Source organism: Ascaphus truei, chromosome 9 (assembly GCF_040206685.1).
Source record: "Ascaphus truei isolate aAscTru1 chromosome 9, aAscTru1.hap1, whole genome shotgun sequence".
NCBI classification, from domain to species: Eukaryota; Metazoa; Chordata; class Amphibia; order Anura; family Ascaphidae; genus Ascaphus; species Ascaphus truei.
This window is the reverse complement of record NC_134491.1, coordinates 11,989,786-12,011,126: the sequence shown is the minus strand read 5'-3', so window position 1 is coordinate 12,011,126 and position 21,341 is coordinate 11,989,786. Positions and strand designations below refer to the sequence as shown.

General features: G+C 46.3%; 1 protein-coding gene across 2 annotated transcripts in view; it reads right to left on the bottom strand.

Annotated features, from left to right (window-relative positions):
* The window catches only part of SIRT2 (sirtuin 2), a 45,670-nt gene extending 33,670 nt beyond the window's left edge, over window positions 1-12,000 (bottom strand). Inside the window, exons 1-3 of one of the 2 annotated variants that reach the window (XM_075613350.1) lie at window positions 11,916-12,000; window positions 1,712-1,905; window positions 1,240-1,337 (exon numbers count right to left, since the gene is read on the bottom strand). The gene's annotated coding sequence lies outside the window, so the exon portion shown is untranslated. The remainder of the gene's footprint in view (window positions 1-1,239; window positions 1,338-1,711; window positions 1,906-11,915) is intronic. The other variant, XM_075613351.1, reaches the window with a different exon arrangement.
* Window positions 12,001-21,341: the final 9,341 nt, after the last annotated feature.

Sequence of the window (21,341 nt, the reverse complement as noted above, 5' to 3'; positions counted from 1 at the left end):
TGGGATGAGAGGTGGCCCTTGAAGATCAAAAGGGCCCCGGAGACTGCCTGTGAATTTTTTGTGCGTTTGCCTGCATAGTTCCTACAAACAGCCTGAGCAGCAAAGCATAGAATCACATGCAGCACACCTCTCTTACAGGGAGACTACTAATACTGATGCATCTGTGCTTCAGTATGTATTAGATCTCAGAGACCGGCTTGAAATGCTTATGGGGTTGGCGCAGGCTAACCTCAGGGAGGCTCAGACGAAGCAGAAAGCATGTTATGACCAGAATGCGCAGAGCAGATGTTTGATCCCAGGACAGCAAATCCTTGTTCTAAAGCCTCCTCGGCAGAACGAATTAATGGCTGCCTGGTCTAGATCATACACGGTTCTCAGAAAAGTGAATGAGTACAACTATGTTGTACAGTTAGATGGAGAGACAGGCACACGATAGAAAACTGGCCGAAAAAAGAGTCAATTTCTAAACGGTTTCTAAACGGTTGGAAAACAGAGCGTGTCTGGCCGCGGTTATTAGAGCAGCGTGGCATACGCCGCTTTGAAATAAAAGCTGGCGCAGCTGTACATATGTGTGATCGTGTCAGGAAGTGGCATGCAATGAGTCTACATACTGCATGGGTAAGAGGTGCCAAGGACAGATATCTATTTGTCACTCAAATTTAGGATCAAGGCTGTGATGATTTTTTTCTCTGTCGTAAAACCGTCAATCTCGCAGCTGATTCAATCTGATTGGTTGTAGTTGACCATGTGACCGAGTATTTTGTGGGAAAGGATGTAACTTCATCCAAAGAGAGTCACATGGTCTACTACAACCAATCAGATTGGGGCTATAGTTCTCACAATCTGATTGGCTGAAGTACCACGTGAGGGCAGCCATTTTGGATTTGGTTACGTCATGTTAATGGAAAATGAAGCACAGCCATTCTCATTGGCTGGCTTCAGTCCCTTTACATGACATCACCAAAAAAAAAAAAGGCACATGATTCTCACAGCCAATCCCAGGATAACCATTTGCTAACACATGTGACATCACAGGCCATATTGAAGGCCATGACGGCTCATTTGAGCTCAAGAAGTCGAAGTGTCAACATCGTGGATTTAACATGGGGCTATTGGATTGACAGATGAAGACAGAAAATAAAGACAGAAGATAAAGAAATAAAAAAAAAGTCACAGATAACGAAAGAAGAAGAGGATGGAAGATGAAAGAAAGAAAGAAAGAAAGAAGAATTTTGTTACCTGGCCAGGATCTTCACCGTGGATGACGTTGTATTGTGTTTTGTGATGTCACTGGACGACAGCTTCCTGATTTCCCTGGATTCAGAGGGCCAACGATTCTAAAGGCAAGAGAAATATTGAATGTACCGTATGTACTTTTATTTTTACAGATTTTTTCATTGGATTTTTCTTTTTTTATGTTTTTCATTGCCCATTGACTGCTAATGTATTAATCTGTGCTTGTTTAGGGTACAGATGAATACAGTAAAAGCCAATGCATTTTTTGGCAAATGTATTTCTTCTATTGACTGTTATATTTTCTATGTATTTTTATTGTTTAGATGAAATTGTTTAGAATTGTGATGGATTGAATTTTTTTTCAGTTTGTTTTGCGTTTTTATTTAATTATGTATTTTGTTGGTGACACATTTTGCTAGTACAGCTTCCTCAGGCTCTCTGTATCTTTGCGGCGTCCCTCAGAGGGTTTAAATACCTTCCGTCTGTATCAAAGAGGGCATCACTGATGCCATCAATCTTCTTGGGTAAATGGTTGTCAGCGCACATACAAGTTCTAGCACCTTCTGACTTTGAAATGACATAGCTGTTTTTAAAGTTCTGCTCATTCTTAGAACCCCGTCAATTGGCTGGCAAATGTAGACTGTGCCAGTTCGCCTATTCATAAACCCCCTGTATTTAAAAAAAAACATAAACTGTGCAAACAACACAATATATACATAATAAACATTGTCAATCTAGAACTGTCTCCTATGTTAAAAAAAATGAGCTGTAATTGCTATCCTTACAGGGTTAACACTCCTCCAAGTTAACTTAAAAAACTATGAACTGTGCAAACCGCACCATATACACATAATAAAAAAAGTCAATCAATGACTATCTCCTTTATAAAAAGTAATAAAAGTCTTAATAGCTATCCTTAAAAAGTTAGCTCAACTCTTAGGTATTGCGCACTTCAGGAATGCAAAATTTCATAGTAGTTTAAAAACATACAAATTAGTTATTCACCTACTAGGGGGACCGTATCCCTACTATCTCCAGTGCACATAGTCGCTTACAGTAACAGACCCTCCTCATGTTGTGTTCCTTAACCCCCTGGTTCGGAACAATCATTAAATAGTGCCTCCTTTATAAAAACTGTGGTGGAAGTGTAAGACCGCACCTGAACTCAAAAAGACATCATTTGTCTTAGCCATTCATGGCTGCCCCTACAGAGTGGACAGCTTGGTTCTTTCAGAATCTTAAACCTCACACATTGTACCAGCTTTAAAAATTCAAAGCACTATTAACAAATATGATGATGCAATTGATAGTACTGAGGACAACATCCTTATTGCATCACACTCTCAAACTGACTGGATAGTGTAGATAGTGATGACAGGTTGAGAACTTAAAACAAACTAATTAGGCAGAATATAGCACATATAATCAAATGCCCGATTCTGGCCAAGTAAAAAAACATCTTTGTTCTCTGGAGAAGATACATTGATGACATACTCTTTATCTGGAAGGGGAGCGAAGATGAACTGAATTCTTTCAATCAGTACATTAATGATAATGAAATCAATCTGAACTACATGTCTAAGAGGAGTAGCAAAGAGATTAATTTTCTGGACCTAACCATTTATGTTGAGGATAATATACTTAAGACCAAGACCTTCTTCAAGAAGGTTGATTCAAATAATTATTTACTTTATACGAGTTGTCACCACATGCAATGGATTGACAACATCCCCAACGGACAGTTCCGACGTATAAGGAGGAATTGTACGGAGAAAAAAGTCTTTAGAGATCAAACTAAAATTCTCAAAAATAAAGGTTTCTGGAAAGAAAATACGATCCAACTTTAATAGAAGGAGCAATTAACAAAGCCACGGAACTGAGACAGAAGGATTTACTGATAACTAAACCTAAAATCCCAAGTACTAAGTTTAATGAACCATTTTCACCAAATGTAATAAAGATGCAAGTAAAATAAAGAACATAATAAAAAATCATTCGCATCTGGTCCAGAGAGACCCTGTTTTAAGAGACTGCACTATTGATATGCCTAAGGCTATTTTTAAGAAAGCCACAAGTTTGAAAAACAGGCTAGAGCCCAGCATGCTAAGAAGTCAAGCAAAACCAAATACAAATAACTGGCTACCATGTCCATCTGGATTTTTTAGCTGCCTGAGGTGCAAGGCATGCACACAGGTCTTAGGGAGAAGAGCAAATTTAAATCTAACACCACAGGAGAGGAATTCGAGACAAAAGATTTCATCAACTGTAGAACCACCTTTGTGGTATATCTCCTGGAGTGCCCATGTGGTCTCCAGTACGTTGGACGCACCTTGAGACCATTGAGGGTCCTCGTGCTGGAGCACATGGGCAACATCTGAAAAAAAAATGGCCACACGCAGTGTCTCCAGACATTTTGAAGTGGTACATGCAGAGAATCCAATAGGGTTCACATACAGGGGATATAGTGCATACCCCAGGACGTGAGAGGAGGGGAGAGGTTGGCTAGGCTCAGCAGCAAAGAAACATTTTGGATTTACAGGTTGAAAACCTTGTCTCCACAAGGCCTCAATCTCGATATTGACATTGGGGCATTCCTATAGAGACTGTGAATTTTATTCAATCCCAATGCCTCATGCGGAGACTCCGTATCATGGTCTGATATGATTGAAGCAAAAAAGGGGAGAAAACACTGTTGTGGCAAAAGACACCATCAACAGATAATGGCCCATTTAGCACACACTGACTGTATGTGTATGGGATAGGCACTTTGCAAGTATGTCGTCACAGAGATAATTTTGTAATGATAAAGGTCCTCAAAGTATTGTATAAATGATTAAATTAAAACTTCCGTTTATTAGTAGACGTTCAAATACAGTGGACCACACATATGTGAGAATCGCTAAAACAGCTATCAATAATAGCAGGTGTGCCCATATCCTATGAAGCATATGTGACCAGCGCTAATAATGCTGCTGTCACGGGAATGTCACAGGTTCTCACCACAAACCGGACTGGACCGCGAGGCCGAGGTGGGGATACAGGTAAACCACCGCCCTAAAGCCGCAGGGGCGGGTCTGGTGAGCAGAGTAGTTGTGGATAGCCTGGGTCAGGGTAGGAGAGTGTCGGATCATAGAGGTACTTGCCGGGATCAGGGTTGGAGAGGTCAAGAGTAGTCGAAGTCCAATGCCAGAGGTCGAGGAGAGGAGAAGGTAGAAGTCTGATAAGTGAGTCAGGGTTCAAGGGTGCCAGAAGTCAGGAGTCCGGATACAGAGCAGGATCTATAACAAGGAGAAAGGAACAGACTGCGAAGTGGCTTGTAGCAAGCACAACCAAAGACTGACTATGCTCAGCAACCAGCTCAGGGCTGGTTGCACTATATACAGCGAGGAGCCAATAGGAACCTACCAGCAGTGAGGTCAGACGTAGGTAGAGTGCTGGTAGGCTGAGGCTGTATGTAGGGCAGGTGTGGGAGGATCAAAATCATTGGAAGCAATTGAGGTGAACATACATGCGAGCGCGTGAGCGACACCCACGGAGGAAGGAGGAGCGGGACCACGCCGCGAAGGCAGTTGAGAGACGTCGGCGCGCGGGGGGGTCTGCCCCGGCGGTGCGCACGTCCAGGAGGTGATGGGCGGATGGAGGAGGTGATGCGGGGCCGGATCCTGCGTGCCCCGGCAGTGGAGGAGGTGGGCGTCGGAGCCGAGGGAGGGGACGCTGCGGCAGGTAGGAGACGCGGCGCCCTTACAGCCGCTGAGTAGATTGCCAGTATTTCCTCAAAGATAGTATGGCAGATACTGCCTATGGCAGATGTACTCCTGTCCAGGGAGAATATGTATAACCAGCAGTGTTAACACGATCCCTGGATAAGTGTATGTTGTCCTACTGTACATAGATATGTACAACCAACAGTGTGTAAGCTGGTAGATAAAATACTACACTATCTAGTAGGAGGATCACTTTCACCTGCATGCCCTGTCCCTTGAAAACATAGCCCTAGACACAAGGGGGGAAAAGGAGGGAGGTAGAGATAGACAGAGGGAATGAGGGCCCTTGTCACTTATCTGTTCTATCCCTGCGGGTGAGCTATCCGGTCGGATTGTGGTGTGAGTTGGCGCGGCTCCGTCAGACCATGCAGAGATCTCCGTCCGGCTCTGCAAGGTTGTCGCTCAATACATGACGTGGTAGCACCTCCCTCTGACGCGCGTAAGCTTCTCCTTGAGAGGGTAAGTACCTCCCATCCAGCGGAGACCTATATTTATGTGGATCCGCGGTGTGTGGAGGGGAAAAAAGGAGGTGGAGCTCAGACAATAAGAACAGCTAGTACTGCCGCTGTGTCAAGTAGAAATGACACATGTGCAGTGCTATATTTAGTCTCTAAGAGACAAAATGTGGACTGTGTGCCTGGAAACAAGGTTGCAAAGCCAATCAAAACAAGCCCAGCATAATCATGGAGTGGGCGGGCGGGCTAGAGCTTAAATCATATATGCAAGAGAAAGCATATGGATGTATAATTACATGAATAAATATATAATTAAATAAATATAAGATTAAAGCAAAATTGCCAAGAACACTGGTGGAAGGGGCCACTGTGGTACATGAACCACATCAAGATTAACATGGAACAATAGGTAAAAGTTAAAACCGGACCACAAGGGACCCTCCAGCAAAATCAACTGCCAGGGGTCATACAGAGTATTTTTGTGTGCTGAGTGAAGTTGTATTGGGTTTAGTCTACAGAAAAGAGGTGAACAAGAATCCCTCATTTGAACCATAAGGGACAGGGCGTGGAGATCGTAAATCCATCTACTCTCCTTCTGCAGCCGACATTTATCCCAATCTCCCCTTCTGGGTCCCATGTTGATGCGATCAATGGCACAAAAACAAAGTCTGCTCATGTCACCACCATGTATCTTATTGACATGGCGGGATAACGGTGTCTCAAGATTATTCCGTACGGAACCAATGTGCTAACCCTGCATCCCAGGCTTCTGATCCCAGGCCAAGGTTGGTGTATTACTCCCTACCTCTGCCCTGCAGGCCCGTATCCTGTCTTGCAGTCAGCAACGTTACACCATCAAGGTATCAGCCGAGGGCACGCTGCTCTACATGCTCCAGGGGTAGATGACTTGAAAGCCAGCTCTCCCGTGATGGGACTGCAGCGTGTGCTCAAATAATTTGTGCTAGATCCGTAAGTAGGAATGGATGCTCTACCGGGGATATGTCTTGAAAGACTACTCCCACATTGGGATTATCCGTTTGGAGTTGGGGAGGAATATAGTGCCTGTGAAGTATGCCGTCCGGTGTGGCCGCTTAAAAAATAGCACCCCCAAGATGGAGCTCATCGCAGGCACTGAGGAGGAGAGTTCAGAGTCCCTGAGGAGGATCCTGGAGTCTGACCATGGTTCCCGCCAAACATCAGAGGGACCGTGTGGTGAGTTGCAAAATGCAAGCCCATGATTGCAAAATATCTGGGATTGGCGCCACAGTCTGTAGCCGCGCCCTTTCTATTCTGACTGGGACTCCTGATTTTACCAGAGGGTGGAGTCAAAAAGCCATCGTCTCAGTGTGAGGTGTGACCGGATGTGAAGCCCGCCAAAGCTCAGACTCACGTGTTCACTATTCAAGCAAGACCAATGGTGATCAGTCCCCCGCCATCTCCCCTGAAATGGCTGATATCCGGCCCAGTTTTCTGAGCTACCTGGAGGAATATAATGCATTACCTTCCAGGGCCAAGACACATTACAGCTCCTGTGCCCGCAGTGCCATCGACCCGGAGGAGGGCTGGAGGTCATGTACTAGTGTGACCCTTGTGATGTGCCCTACCTTTGGCCCGTGCGGGAGGCCTGGGACCAGCCTATGTCAGCTCTTCATCCAGACAGAGGGCCGAGTAACTACCCATTTGTCCATCAGCTGCAAACATTGATGGCTAATGCTCCTGCAAGTGCGGAGCAGGTCTGTAGGGACATGATATATGAGATATTTCACCCACAGCGGAGGAGTGCAGGGGCTACCCTGTGTGGCGAATACGATGCTACGAGCCCCGATTCCAGGGTTGTGTCCTCCAGTGGGAGTGCCCTTGTCCAAGGCTCCTTTTCTCTGACCACCAGTGCCAACCAGGGTGGGGATCTTCCGCTGCCAGACCCTTTGGTGTTTGCTGTGGTGGCCTCACCTGAGCGGAGAATGTCCGTGACTGCGGAGGGTCTTCATGAAGAAGCGTAGGTGCTACATCCATGCTTGGAGGTACCTGTGACTGCCACAGCCCAGCCGACCATCACTGAGTCCACAGCCCAGCTGAGTGATGCAAGGTGTCCACTTCCAAGGTACTGGCCGGTACCTTCATGGTTTCCTGCTCCGGAGATCGACTTGTCCCTAGGGGTGAGTGGTGCAGAGACTATAGATGCTGTTCTGCTGCTTGTGGCTCTCGGTCGAGACCACCCTAAGGTTATTGAGACATCGGGACTTTCTTCTTCCTGCCTCGTAAAAGAAGTGTCCCAGGACATTGTGGTGCTGGCCCAACCCCATGTTACATCTCCTGTTGATACACCAGTTCCCTGGGCAGAAGCCCAAAGGTTAACCGGAAAACATAGACCCCTGTCACGGCCACCACCATCCCCTGGGATGTCCATGGACCTCCAGTGCCCTGTTGTGGGTATGGTAATGTGTCAGCCTGCTGCAGGAGGTGGAGGGTTAAACTGGTGGGACCCTATGTTTCAGGGTTATGTGCCTCACTTGGGTAAGACTCGATTTGTATTTGCATGGGCGACAGGGTAGCACACTAGTGGGAGAAAGGGGAATATACCCTAGAACAAGCCGCAGAAATTATGCGCTGTTACAACAGTTGCTTGGAGATGGGGCCAGACGGTTATTCAGAAGTGGAGGTTAAAAGGATACCCCTGGTTAGATACTGCTATGTGTAGGGATCACAACTATTGATACGACAGGGGCGGTGCTACAAAATGTAATGGGAGATTACAGCGGGAAATGTACTGCATGTTGAGGCGGGAGATACATACAGCAGGAAATGTACTGCAATGGGGCGAAAGGTTCTCTTGGCTAAGAGGAACCCGTTATGCTGCAAATGTCATTGTATTGTTCATTCTATGTGTTTTGTAATTCTGTGAGTTGGCACAATTATTCATGGTGCATAATTATGCTCCTCATGTGAGGTCATGAGGTTATTTTCACCATGGGGAGGATGCAGCCTAGTGCCCCTGGCTATAACCTTTCACCTCAACACTATAAGTCCTCATAGAAACAGGCAGTGTTAGGGTTAAACTCCAGCGCAGGGCCTAGCCTGCAGTTGCAGCCTGGATGGGTACTATGTTGCCATATCCAGGGGCAGGCCTAAACCGGAAATTGGAGTGACATACCTGGGAAGGGTACTGACTGGGTCACATGTATGTGGTGGGATGCCTGTCAGTACCTGGACCTGCCCTGTTATGGGGTGAGGTTACAAGCCCTTCCCCTGGGTAAAAAAGCTGACACTCCACCAAATTGAGGTGTGTTAGGTGTGGTATGGTGTGATTCTCTTTTCCCTTTAAGAGGGTAAAGGAGCTGAGGAGGGACTCTTGGAGCCTCAAGCCCCTGGGGTCTGCTCCAGAGAGAGTGGAGGATGCCATGCTGTATGCCAAATAAAGAGGCTGTTGTACCAGCAATAATGTGTGGTCATTGAAAAGGAGAATTGCCTGTGGGGACCATCCAGCTTTTAGCAGGATCCTCATGGGATGGAGGCGCTGCACCCTAGGAGGAAAAAGCCTGCCCTGTTGCCATTCCCACACAATATCCGTGGACAAGTTAGACCTCCTGTAACAAGCAGGTAAGCTACAGCACCAGAGAAACACCCATGTAGTTGCCAGATCTCCAGTGGGAGGGTGGAACAGGAGCTACAGACACAGCGGCCATTATTTTAACAAATCACAGCGCCGTTTTCGTGTGCGCTGCTGTACTCTACGCAGCATGAACGTGGCCAATCGCCCCAGGCACACGTGTTTATCGCGGTTGCTTTGTTTGAATTTCATGGACTGTGTGCAATTAAATGCAATGAAATTAATGAATCGTAATGTGTACAGTACTGTGCTACTGTGTCAATTTCAGGTGTTTAAAAGCCAGAACACTAAAATGCCATTTTCTACACTCGCGTCTAAAGGCGGTTGTCACGGTAGCTAGTGATAGGTTATAATATACACCAAATATCTGGGTTGAATTGAACACGATTTAGATATAATAAATATAGTTTATTCCTTAAAGAAGGGGAACACACAAGATGATACAAATAACAGACAAGAAATAGCACTTTCTTAAGGGTTGGACAATGAAGCAATCAGGTACAGGATTGGCAATTCATCCAGCAATATAGGATACAAATGAAGACATCACGAAAAGACACGAAAAATACTTAGCATAGGGCTGAGACTGGTTTATATGTGATTTCAGTCCCATACCCTGGCAGAGTGCAAGTCATTGGAGGACAATTATCTGCACCCAATCCCTCCTTGCCACCTCACCTGAGAGGCAAAGTAATACCTGCCCACTGGGTGTGCATTATTCTAATCAGGGGCTCATTTCCCTAGCCCCCCTCCCACAAGACTGGCGTCACCCAGTCTGCTTGGGATAGGAAAACGTTTGTCCCAAGGTGTGAAACACAACACTTATCACAAGTACCCACGTCCTGCTTTCTTTTGTGCTAGCATACACAATCAGGGTGGGGGAGCCTTTGATCAGGGGGTTTATTGTAGACCACTTGTCTCCCCGCTGAGCATTAACCTACCATATGGGCTCTAGCCTTCCCGGGCTTTTACCCTGGACCCAAAATACAATACATTCCTTAATATCTAAAAATATTAAAATAATCCGTTCTGTGGGTCTGAGAGGGCTGAAATTTGCCAGGTCCTCATGCCGGAGGACCTTTGCCATAGTGGCCAAATATCAGCCTTCCACGACCCCTAGAACCGGAGATTCAAAAAACAAGTTAAAATCCCCTATTAACTTTAATGCAGGATTCTCCGCTATAAGCTCAAAGAAATCTCTGCGTTTCACTCTCCCATTGAAATCAATGGGCTCCACCGCTATAGGATTTTAATGGAGCAACTCCGTCATTGAAGTCACTGGGAAAACCACAACATTTACATTTGCCCATACTCCGTCTGGTTGATCAGAGAGGGCTGGAAATGGCCATGCAGTCATGCCGGAACAGTGACTACATGCGGCCAAAATCCCAGCCCTCTGGTACTCACAGAACCAGAGATATAGGTTTACACTTTATACACTTTCGGACTTAGCTGTTTCAAACCCACGCGACTTTCCTCCATTAGAATCAATATGGCCGGCGCCTCCATAGGAAATTCATGGGCCGGTGCTGCCATAGGATTCAATGGGACCTCCGCTACCATTAGAGTCAATGGCGCGACCCTCGTTGCGAGCGCGACCCTTTACGGTTGTCCTTAATCCTCGGACCCGGTGGTGATTGAGTGTGGGGGTTCCTAGGGTCTGGGGGCAAAAATAATTTTATTTCTGGGTGCCCTAGAACAAAAGTTCCCACGCCAATTGGCCGTGAACTTGACCGAGGCCCTAGTTCCCACGCCGATCAAAGCTCTTTTTTGACAATGTTGCCGCTCTTGCGGTTTTGCGGTCTGGCAGGCTGCCAGCTCGTCTCCGTAGGTCGGGTTCCAGGAATCCCCATTGAAATGCATTACTCCATTCACTTTCAATGGGGAACCGCCGCTCCACCTCTCGAACGCCACCTGCAGGTCTTCTATGGAAACAGGCCCAAATCGTCGCAATCTCCATAGGATTGTATTGAGCCCCAATGGCGACCTATGGAGAAACTGCAAAATGGAGCTTGCAAAGGCGGGAAAATGGAACAAGGGGCTATAATCACTTCCTAACTATTAACCCTTCTCCTCCCGAACGGATCCCACTGTGAGTGTTGGTGCCGACACTGGAATGAGGGAAATACATTGTTACAGGGGAATACACATTTGGGTGCTGAAGCAGGGTAAAAACACATTACTGGACCGCAGTCCGGTTAACCCCTCACCTCCCAGGTGAGAGCAGGGGGTGGCCAAATAGGGTGTAACCCCTTTAATACCGGGCCAAACCCCCTCTCCCATGACAGCGATACGGTGGAAGAAATCCCGCGCCATGACATGGGTATTCCGAGGTATACACCGCGTGATTTGTTAACATAATGGCCACTGCATTGTACATAAGAATCAGGAATAATACAGTAAACATGGCTTTATAATATTTTATATTTTTTATTATTAATGTAAAGTTTATCTGTTTAAAATGGTAAAAAAAGAAAATACAGGAAGAAGATACGATGATTTAAAAATGTTAAAATAGCACACAGCGATCACTATGTCAAAAGGAACGGTAGGAATATCTGGATAATAATGTGATTGTTTGTAATCTGGGCTGGTAACCTAAAGGAAAAAAAATCTGTAATTTTAGTTTTTGGATTGCCTAACCCCATGCACTTGTCACTGCCATTAGTACACTTTGGTCCTAGGAGGAACGGACCCCATAAACATGTCTCTGCCATTAATACACTTGCAGGGACTGACCTCTTAGATCATATGAACAGGTACAATTTTCACTATAAAGATAAATTATTACAAATCTTATTTTTGACCCGTTTAACTATTTCCCTAGTAAATAGACCCAAAATATGTACTTGCCTGTCTTCATTTCCACCTCGTAAATTAGGCTGTAAGTAAGATATTTAGATAATTGTAAGACAAAATAAGTGAACTGTTGTCTTATCTGGAAGAAAAAGCCAGAGCAGAGTAATGAATATATAATGTGTGGATAATGACCTAGTATAAAATCCTCTTATCTATAATCCAGTTACAGTCACTTGAATCTTACTGCTCATGTAAAAGGAAGCTTTTGGCTCTGTTCTTTCCGGTTGTTTCAAACGGTGACTATCACCATGTCTACAAATGCATTTAGACATAATTACTCAATATTTATGGTAAAAAGACAGAAGTGGAGAGATGTTTTGAAGATACAGTATACTCTTTAAAAAAGAAAGTGGGAATGTAGTTTGTAAATAAAAACACATGGGTACTTCTAGTTCTGATTCTTCTCCAAGACAGGGAAGCGCAGATAGTCACCAAAAATGAAATTAAAAACACAATAGTATAATATGTTCCCACAAAGGACAAGGGCCTTCAGGGTCAATCGATGATACTACTCACATATTCCCACATTATAAAGTGTGTATCCCAATCTGTGGCAATAACTGCAGCAGTGATTCGTGTGTCAGGCAATCTCAAAGAAACAAAGATAAAGGACAATAGTGCAGACTGCCTGGAAACGTTCTTTATAATTCAGATTAAACAATAAAATGCACACTCACAATGCGAACAATCTTTAAAACATATAAAACCACCAGACCTGTGAGGTTCCATATTCTGGAACATGTAGGGAACATACACTGGCGACACACTTTATTCGAGCTCGGCTAGTCCCACGAATTCGGGTATACCTGGGTGTATTGAGGTTTGTGACTGTTTTCTGCCCGAGTGCATTGAGGTATTTTCCAGGCAGGGATTGAAGCATTTTATTCCCACTGGCTGCAATACTGCACCTTATATATATATATATATACTGCATTACAATTCATGAATTTATGCCATCTGGTAGACACGCGAAGCATTGCAGCCTATTAAATCCTAATCATTATCATTTAACAGATCAGCCGCCCATCAGCCAGGCATGAACCCAGGCTGGGAAGGCAAACGCAACGGGGCTTGTCAGAGGTGAGGAGCAGCGCATTCCAGGTATCTGCCAGGTACAAACTGGGTATTTGCTCTAATAAAGTGTGTCGGTGCAGTACTGTATGTAGGAAAGTTTTAACACATAATGGGGGCTATGCACTAAGTTCCAATAAGTCATTTTAAGAGCGCAAAGTGCCATTTAAGACCGATTCACTAAGCAGTGATAACAGCGCTTTATCGGCCTTAAAAAGCATTTTTTTCTGGCACGCGCGCAAAACCCGCCAGATCAGGCAAAAAAAAGCAAATGCGCCGATTTTTGCCAATCCGCGGGATTCTCTAAACAGTGCTAAGTGAATCATACTTTAAAAGCCCGCCAGGAAAATGCGCCAGCTAAAGGCAGGCGCAGAAGGAGCTGGACTTAGAAAACATTCTTTGTTTACCTTTTTTCAGGCACACCATCCAACAGGCCGGCCGGTGTCCCCGGCTGATCCTCGCTGAGGTCCCCGGGTGATCCCCGCTGAGGTCCCCGGGTGATCCCCGCGGGTGTCCGGGGGTCCCCACAGGCCTGCGGTATTAATGGTGTGCCCCCAAAAAATAAACAATACTTTTAAATAGTTTAGCAAGAAAAGGGAAGTTGCGCCAAAAAGAATTCCTACTGTTTAATATGTAGCTTCAGTTCTGTCCACAAGGGAGTTCCGCTGCCCGAGTCTCTCAGAGGTGATTCACCAACCTCTGTACAAGTATAGGTAGAAAAGGAGGGGAAGGGTCCTCAGGCGCGTTGCTCTGCTTGTGGCTCCACGACGTATAGAACGTATGAAAATGAAGGGAAGAAAGGGGAACCAAAGTGAAAAAACAACACAAAGGTATACACAGTTCACAGGGGGGGGGTAGACAATGAAAAAATTCACTTCTAGGAGGAGACAAACTCACATCTAGTTCCTAATTTTGATTGGATGACTTCTCCTCTGTGGGTAATTGGATGGGGTGGGGATGAGGGGATGCCTCCTGATATCTTTTTGATCTGTGTGGATGTCAATGACTAGAAACAGGAATAAGAGACTCGATGGTTGCACCCTTTTCTTAAATGGCCATAGGTTCTTGTGGGGGTTCGCTTCTGATTCGCAGTCCCTCAAGGTACTATACTGGAGGGGACAGGGCTTAGTACCGGGGGAGGATGTGCTGAGCTAAGATCTGACTCAAGTTTCACACGGAAGACAGGTAGGGAACACCTCCCCTCCAGTATAGTACCTTGAGGGACTGCGAATTCCTGTTTCTAGTCATTGACATCCACACAGATCAAAAAGATATCAGGAGGCATCCCCTCATCCCCACCCCATCCAATTACCCACAGAGGAGAAGTCATCCAACCAAATTAGGAACTAGATGTGAGTGTGTCTCCTCCTAGAAGTGAATTTTTTCATTGTCTACCCCCCCCCCCCCAAATGAAGAAGTGAATTGTGTATACCTTTGTGTTGTTTTTTCACTGTGGTTCCCCTTTCTTCCCTTCATTTTCATACGTTCTATACGTCGTGGAGCCACAAGCAGAGCAACGCGCCTGAGGACCCTTCCCCTCCTTTTCTACCAATATTTTTAAATAAATACACCCCCCCCCCTTAACACATACAGTACAATAATGGGCAAAATTATTATTATCCACATATGGAAAATAATGTATTTGCCCATTTAAAATACATTCATAATAAATAAAATGAATAAATCTTGCACTCATCCTTGCCAGGCTGCCACAATGAAGGCCATCCTCATCCTCACCCCGCCCATGTCCTCCGGTGTTGCAAACAATACAGAATAATAAAAAGCGACAATCTAATGTCCCCTAACCCCTTAATCACCTTAGCAGTTAGTAACCGCTAGAGTAATTAAGGAGTTAACCCAACCATGCCCAATACCCACCCGGGAGGCCTAACCACCCAATCCCTTTGGGACAACACCCCCTTCACCCACCCCCCCTACCACAATAAAAACACTACACAGAACAGCCCCACTACCCACCTTCTAGGCTCCCAATAAACATTACCATATTTAATAAACATTAATACATAACCCACCCCCTGTGCCCCCAATAAAAACATGATTTATTATTTTACACACAGGCTTAATACCCCAGGCCGACGGGAGTCCACGGTGGTCCCAACAGGTGTCCACAGGCGGCACAGTGCACCCCGGGGGTACCCACGGGTGTCTGGGGGTCTTCGGGTGGTCTCCACTAGGTGCTTTGGGCCTCCAGGTTGTACCTGGGGGTCACCGCAGGCCCTAATGGGGTCCATGGGTGGTCTTGTGGGCATCTGGGGATCCCCGGGTTGTCCCCACAGGTGTCTGGGGGCCCTCGGGTTGTTCCCACGGGGGTCTGAGGGCCCTCAGGTGGTTCCCACAGGGGTCTGGGGCTTTCGGGTGGTCCCTTTGGGTCCGCTGGGCCCCCACGGCTGTGGGGCTCCAGGTTCTTCCCCGCAGGTGTCCCCTGTGGGTCCACAGGTGGTACCTGTGGGCATCCACGGGTCGTCCGGTGGTACCTGTGGGCATCCGGGTGTCCTCAGGTGGTCTCCATAGGTCCCCACAGATCTATGGTACCAACCCTATATGTAAAAAAAAATAAACATGTCATACATTTAAATAAATCAACACCGCCCCATGCCCCCCCCCCCCCACACACACACCACCACCACCATCACATACATACAGTATAGTGAATGATGGGTGAGGGATATTCTCCCAATAAACGGGTCTCAGCTGTCCCAAGGATGTGTGTTTATAATATAAAATAAGTCTATGATCAAGGTAAGTAAGAGCAGTGATAAGTGCTATGGGAGACTCAAATAAGCAGTATATGCAGTTGTATATGAGTACAGGTAACGCTGAGTGGCTGGCTCAGATCTCCATATATACCATAAAGGTCCCAAACAAGCCCCAGCAAAACCAAAATGTATATACCATATCAGTCCATGATAATGAGATCTCCCTCTTGCAGCACAGCTCTGTCCTTGTTGAGTGGGTGCATCACGTCCAGCGTAATAGAAGGAAAGATGGTCCCTGGGGGGGCCTTGGCGGAGCACTACCAAAAAGAAGAAGGGTGGCTGCAACCAGCGATGAATAAAAACACTTTATTGAGTGGTCAATGAAAAGTACATGGTCACTTTGACGCGTTTCGGGACCAGCCACCCTTCTTCTTTTTGGTAGTGCTCCGCCAAGGCCCCCCCAGGGACCATCTTTCCTACATACAGTATAGTATAGTAACGGGCAAAATAACTATTTTCCAGATATGGATAATATATTATTTGCCCATTATTAAACACATTAACCAGCATAAATAAAGTAAATAAATACAGTTCTACTTACCCCTGGCATTATGAAGGGCATCCTCGTCAGGATACTGCAAGGTCTCTGTCCTCCGTTGCCAGACAAATACATAGCAAATACAATCTAATGTTCCCTAAACCCTTAATCACCTTAGCGGTTAATAATCGCTAAAGTAATTAAGGGGTTAACCCACCCTGCCCGATACCCACCCAGGAGGCCTAACCACCCTCCCCAGGCAACTACCCTCACCCTTCACCCATTCATTTGTACAATGGATAGATCATGCATATATATATGGACACAGCATCTCCTCTGAAATGTATCTCCATACTCCTTCCCAGAGTGTATCTCCCTCTGATAGTCTCTACACTCCTTCCCAGAGATGGACTTCAGCAAACTCCACACTCTTTCTGATGAACTTCTGATGGACTTCTGAGGGAATCTCCACACTCCTTCCCAGAGTGTCTCTCCCTCTGAGGGTAACCCAGATGGTCCTCTCCCTCTGAGGGATAACCTAATGCACTGTCCAGCAGCACCCCTTATATACCCCTTGGTCGCTATTGAACAAAGACAGCCAACAAAGAGAAAACAGTGCCTGGGGCTCAGACCTGATAAATGATTGATTTAACTAATCCCCTACCTTTGTTCTGATCTATTTCTATGGAGAGCTTCAACTGAGTGAATTACTAGTCTTTCTCCATACAAATGACAGGCACATAAATTAATTTACATTTGCAGGGCTATCATGTTAATTCCATCACCACACAATTACCAAGTATCTAATCTGGGAAGAATTTGCTAACACAGGCATAAATAGAGACATAAGGTAATTATGTAATAGACAGGACTTAGTATTACACACAGCTAGTCCAAATCACATCACAGAACAATGTTGATTGGAGAAAGGATTGTCACAAAGAAAAGAATACATGCTTTGAAATACATTCTTACAGACAATTTACACATTCCCAGTTCTTCCCCAGATATTAAAGACATTTGGCTGGATGAAATATTACTAGGACAGCCAAGTTACACGGTTTTATAGGGGTAAATAGCTGGGATTGTTCCCCACTAGGTCAGCCAGCAACCCCTACCGTCACAACCTGTTATACCGGGAGTACTGTTATTTTACCCGCAAAAAGTTTATGATTTGTGGGTACGCGTTTGTACATAAAGTCGCTGTGTGTTTGGAGGGATAATGCAACTCTATGGGATATCTTTGCCCTGCTAGAAAGCTCTGCAATTGGGTTTTAAAACACATTGCAGAAGCCTGTTTTAAAACCTAGTTGCAGAGTCCAAGTTTTAGGGTCCAAATGTGACGGTGCTCATCTCAAATCAGTGGCGGACCCGCAGGGTTGAGGTAGGGATGCAAATAAACTGACCACAACCCAGGGACAGAGTCCTGTAAGAGTATCTGTAGTCGGTATGAAAGCAGGGGTCAGGGCTGGCTGCAGAGTTGCAAAGTCCAGGCGACAGGCAGAGGTCATGGCTGGCAGCAAAGGTGCAAAGTCAAGGAGGCAAGCAGAGGTCAGGGCAGGCGGAAGGTAGCCAGGCCGGTGTCATGGTCTGGGGTCAGCAACAGGAATTCAAAACAGGCAAGAGGGTAATGCCATGCGTATAGTGTCCGCGATGGGCGACGCCGCCCAAAAACAAATACATTGCCGCCGCCGTGTGCGCTTATAGTAAGCGCGACGGTGACAATGCGACAGAGTGATGTCGCATCGCGGACTTTGGAAGCTGGCAATATTTGATTTTTCAAGGGCTGTCGTCTCATGTGACAACCCCATACCCAAACAAATGCCAGGAAGCCTGCAATGCCGCCGCAAAGCGAAATATAACTTTTGCTAGCGGCGACGGCAATGGGTGACGTCACTCATCCCGTCGCTGGTCACGGACACTATACGTGTGGCCTTTAAGCGTAACTGCAAAGACCGACAGGAGCTGAAAACACACAGAACTTTGCTCGGTGCCACCCTATGGTAACTGCTGCCTTATAAAGCAGGCTGCCAGTACCCAAAATGGCCACAGAGTTCAGAAAGGGCAGGAGAGACGGAAAACCTGGACCATAGTGAAAACCTGGCACGGATCAAGCAGAATCCTTACAATACCCCCCTCTTGAGGAGAGACCTCCGGGCGATCTAAGACGGTTTGGCAGGAAATTTCCGATTAAATGCCTGGAGCAGGTTGGAGGCATGGACTTCCCTGGACCTGATCCATGAATTTTCCTCGGGTCCATAACCCTTCCAATGGATCAAGTTGTCACGGTGGACACAAACTTATCGACACTTTTTCTATTTCTGGGTACTCGATTGAACACAACAAGGAGCAAAATTAATTGTGATTTATTTCCTTGCTAGACAAACACACGACAACTTCAGAATACACTTAAAACAACACTTACTGGGATGGGGAAACCAAATAACTTGTCCTTTTCCCGAAAGCGCAAGAAATGCAGTCTTTGTTTAAAGGTCCTATGGCTAGATCGCAACTTGCCGATCCAATATCTTGGCCACCTAAAAGTATTTCGTTGTAGTTCTTAGGAATTCGTTCGGGAGTCCTCAGGGCTAACGAATTCCATAGTTTGGGGTCATTTCTTGGTTGCGTTGGTATTAACCCCATGCGTACTGGAACCGTACCGCTGTGCTTGAACGAAGTCCTGCGTGAAACGTAGTTACATCATGGATCATAGGAATCAAACTGGGGATAGCACGGCGGGCACAGTTATAGGATGTTCCAGGCTATCCTTAACATGTGCACCCAATCCCCTCCATGGGAACATTTAACCCACCAATGGCTGCGTTGCCCGCAGTTTGCAAAACTGGGCAAAAAGGCTTTCCGGTTTGCAAAGCGCATGTGTCGGCTTGACACCCAGGCAACTTAGCATACCTGGGGTACACTCTGCTTCTGGCGCACCTTAGTCTGAGGTTTGGCTCAAAGGTGTCAATGGCCCGGGATCTTCCATTCTGCAACATCCCGGCCAGTTTCACACCCTAGATCTCTGAGGCTTTTAATCCCTGCATTTGCCCTAGACTAAGAGGATCACACTCAGCAGGACCTCTTTGAAATGCAGGAAAGAAAATACCCCCAGCTCATTCACCCCTAGCATATCTGCATTCCAAAGGATTTTTCCCGGGCTTAGAGAAAACAGTTCATGCCTATACATTTTAAATTCACAGTTTTTACATACTTTAATAAAACATCATGTTCTGGGTGTACTATCACTGTAATTTTTATATGTATCTTCGTGTTTATTTACTCTTGCACATCAAAAACCAGGGTGATGGGTGCCTCCGTTCTCGAGTTAGCCCCCTTTATTGAAATGCCGGCTTGTGGGCGCTAAGTTCACTGAATTCTCAGGTCAATTGACACAGTTCCCACGGCAATTGACTTTCCGCCTTTCAAGTTGGGGAGCTACAGTAACAAGGCACGGATACATTCTATCGGTAAAACTCTTCAGAACGTAACCGCAAGCCAATTGACCTGTGGTTACAGGGTCAAACGGATAGAAATGGATACCTGTTCTTTACACAGACTGTTAACCGCAGCCACGCTCCACTCGAGGACCTTTTTACGGTGTAGGTGAAGAGACGGTCCTGAGGAGGCGAGATGCCAGGTGGAATATGACTTTTTTGGCGGACAATGTCCTTGAGAGCTCCAAATGAAGTGGCCGAGAGAATACATTTGGGAGAAAGGGAATGTTCAGTCCGCGCTCTTGCTTCCTATAGATGTGGAAAAGTGATTCCTCTCTGTCCTCTTGCAGCTCCTGTAGTTTGAAGTGTCTTCCCCCACCTCTAAGATGGATCCCGGCGGAGAACTCCGTCGGCAGAGCCAGGCAACCAAGAAAAAGAGAACACAGGAGCGCACCAAGGTAAGAGTATGTCACGCTTCTGCTCTCCTCACAAGCGCAGGGAGAGAGGGGAAGGACCGTCAGCGAGGTGGGGAGGTCGCAGGTGATACGAAGGGAGTAAGTTGCCGCGCAGCTGGAGATCGGCGCACGTAGTCACGTGACCGCGCCGCGCGCATGAGAATGCGCGATGCATCCGGAGGTGCGGTGCCTACTCAGAGAAACGAGTGATCCAGCTGCATGTGCGCGCATGCTCTGACAGCAGAGCGGGAGTGCGCACGTTCTCAGGCACCAACGCGGGGGTTGTGGGAAGCCAACACTTCAGCATGGGAATCTGGAAACGGAAACCAGGAACATGGGCATGGCATGGAGTCCAGAGCACAAGGTAACATCCAGAGAAGGATTGCTTCTTGGAGAACGTCCAGACTTCTTAAAGGCATAGTGACAGAAACAGCAAGGTGCAGCGAAACTAAACATAACATAAGGGTTCTTAGTCTAATCCATTGGCCAAGGAATTATAAGCCTGCTACCACGTCAAGGTGAACCCTACTAAGCAGGTACCTACACTACCCGATGATAAACTAACCTCAGTAGTATAAGAGTGACTGTCCCAGTCTTCCGGAATCCACAGGAGATAAGTAAAGGTCCCAAGGAGGTCCAGGCAGGTATGCGATGAGTACTAGCAGGCACCAGGGCTGGTAGCAAAAGACTAATAGCAGAGAGAAAGTCAAAGAGAGGCTTACTTCCTGTCAGGAGGAAGAGGGCAGGGTTTGCCATAAAGCAAGACGGCGTTGCTTGCTTCAGAATCCTTAAAGACACAGGATCTTGACTCGCAGCTAGAGGGCGGCGATCAGAAGTAAACAAGTAAGGAAGGGACACGCCGCAGGGGGCGTGTTCCGCGCATCGTTACAGAGTAATATAGTGTAATACAAAAAATAGATAAGTAAACACTTACATATAATTAAACTTTAATAAATCCCGATCTTGGCGATATCCTCTTCAGTAAAGGCACCACTTGAGAGGGTATGCAGGGGCAATGTTCAATTCCCTCCAGATAGCAGTCCCGCGTGCTGGGGCTGGCTCTGTAACACTAGCTGCAATCTAGCCTCCACGAGTATGAGCGTGGTAAGGGGCGAAGTGCACATGCGTGGGAAAGAAGCCCTCCATAGCCGTCTTGTGGATGCCTGTCCGTTTAGGTACCCGCGACCGGAAAAGATACACTTGTG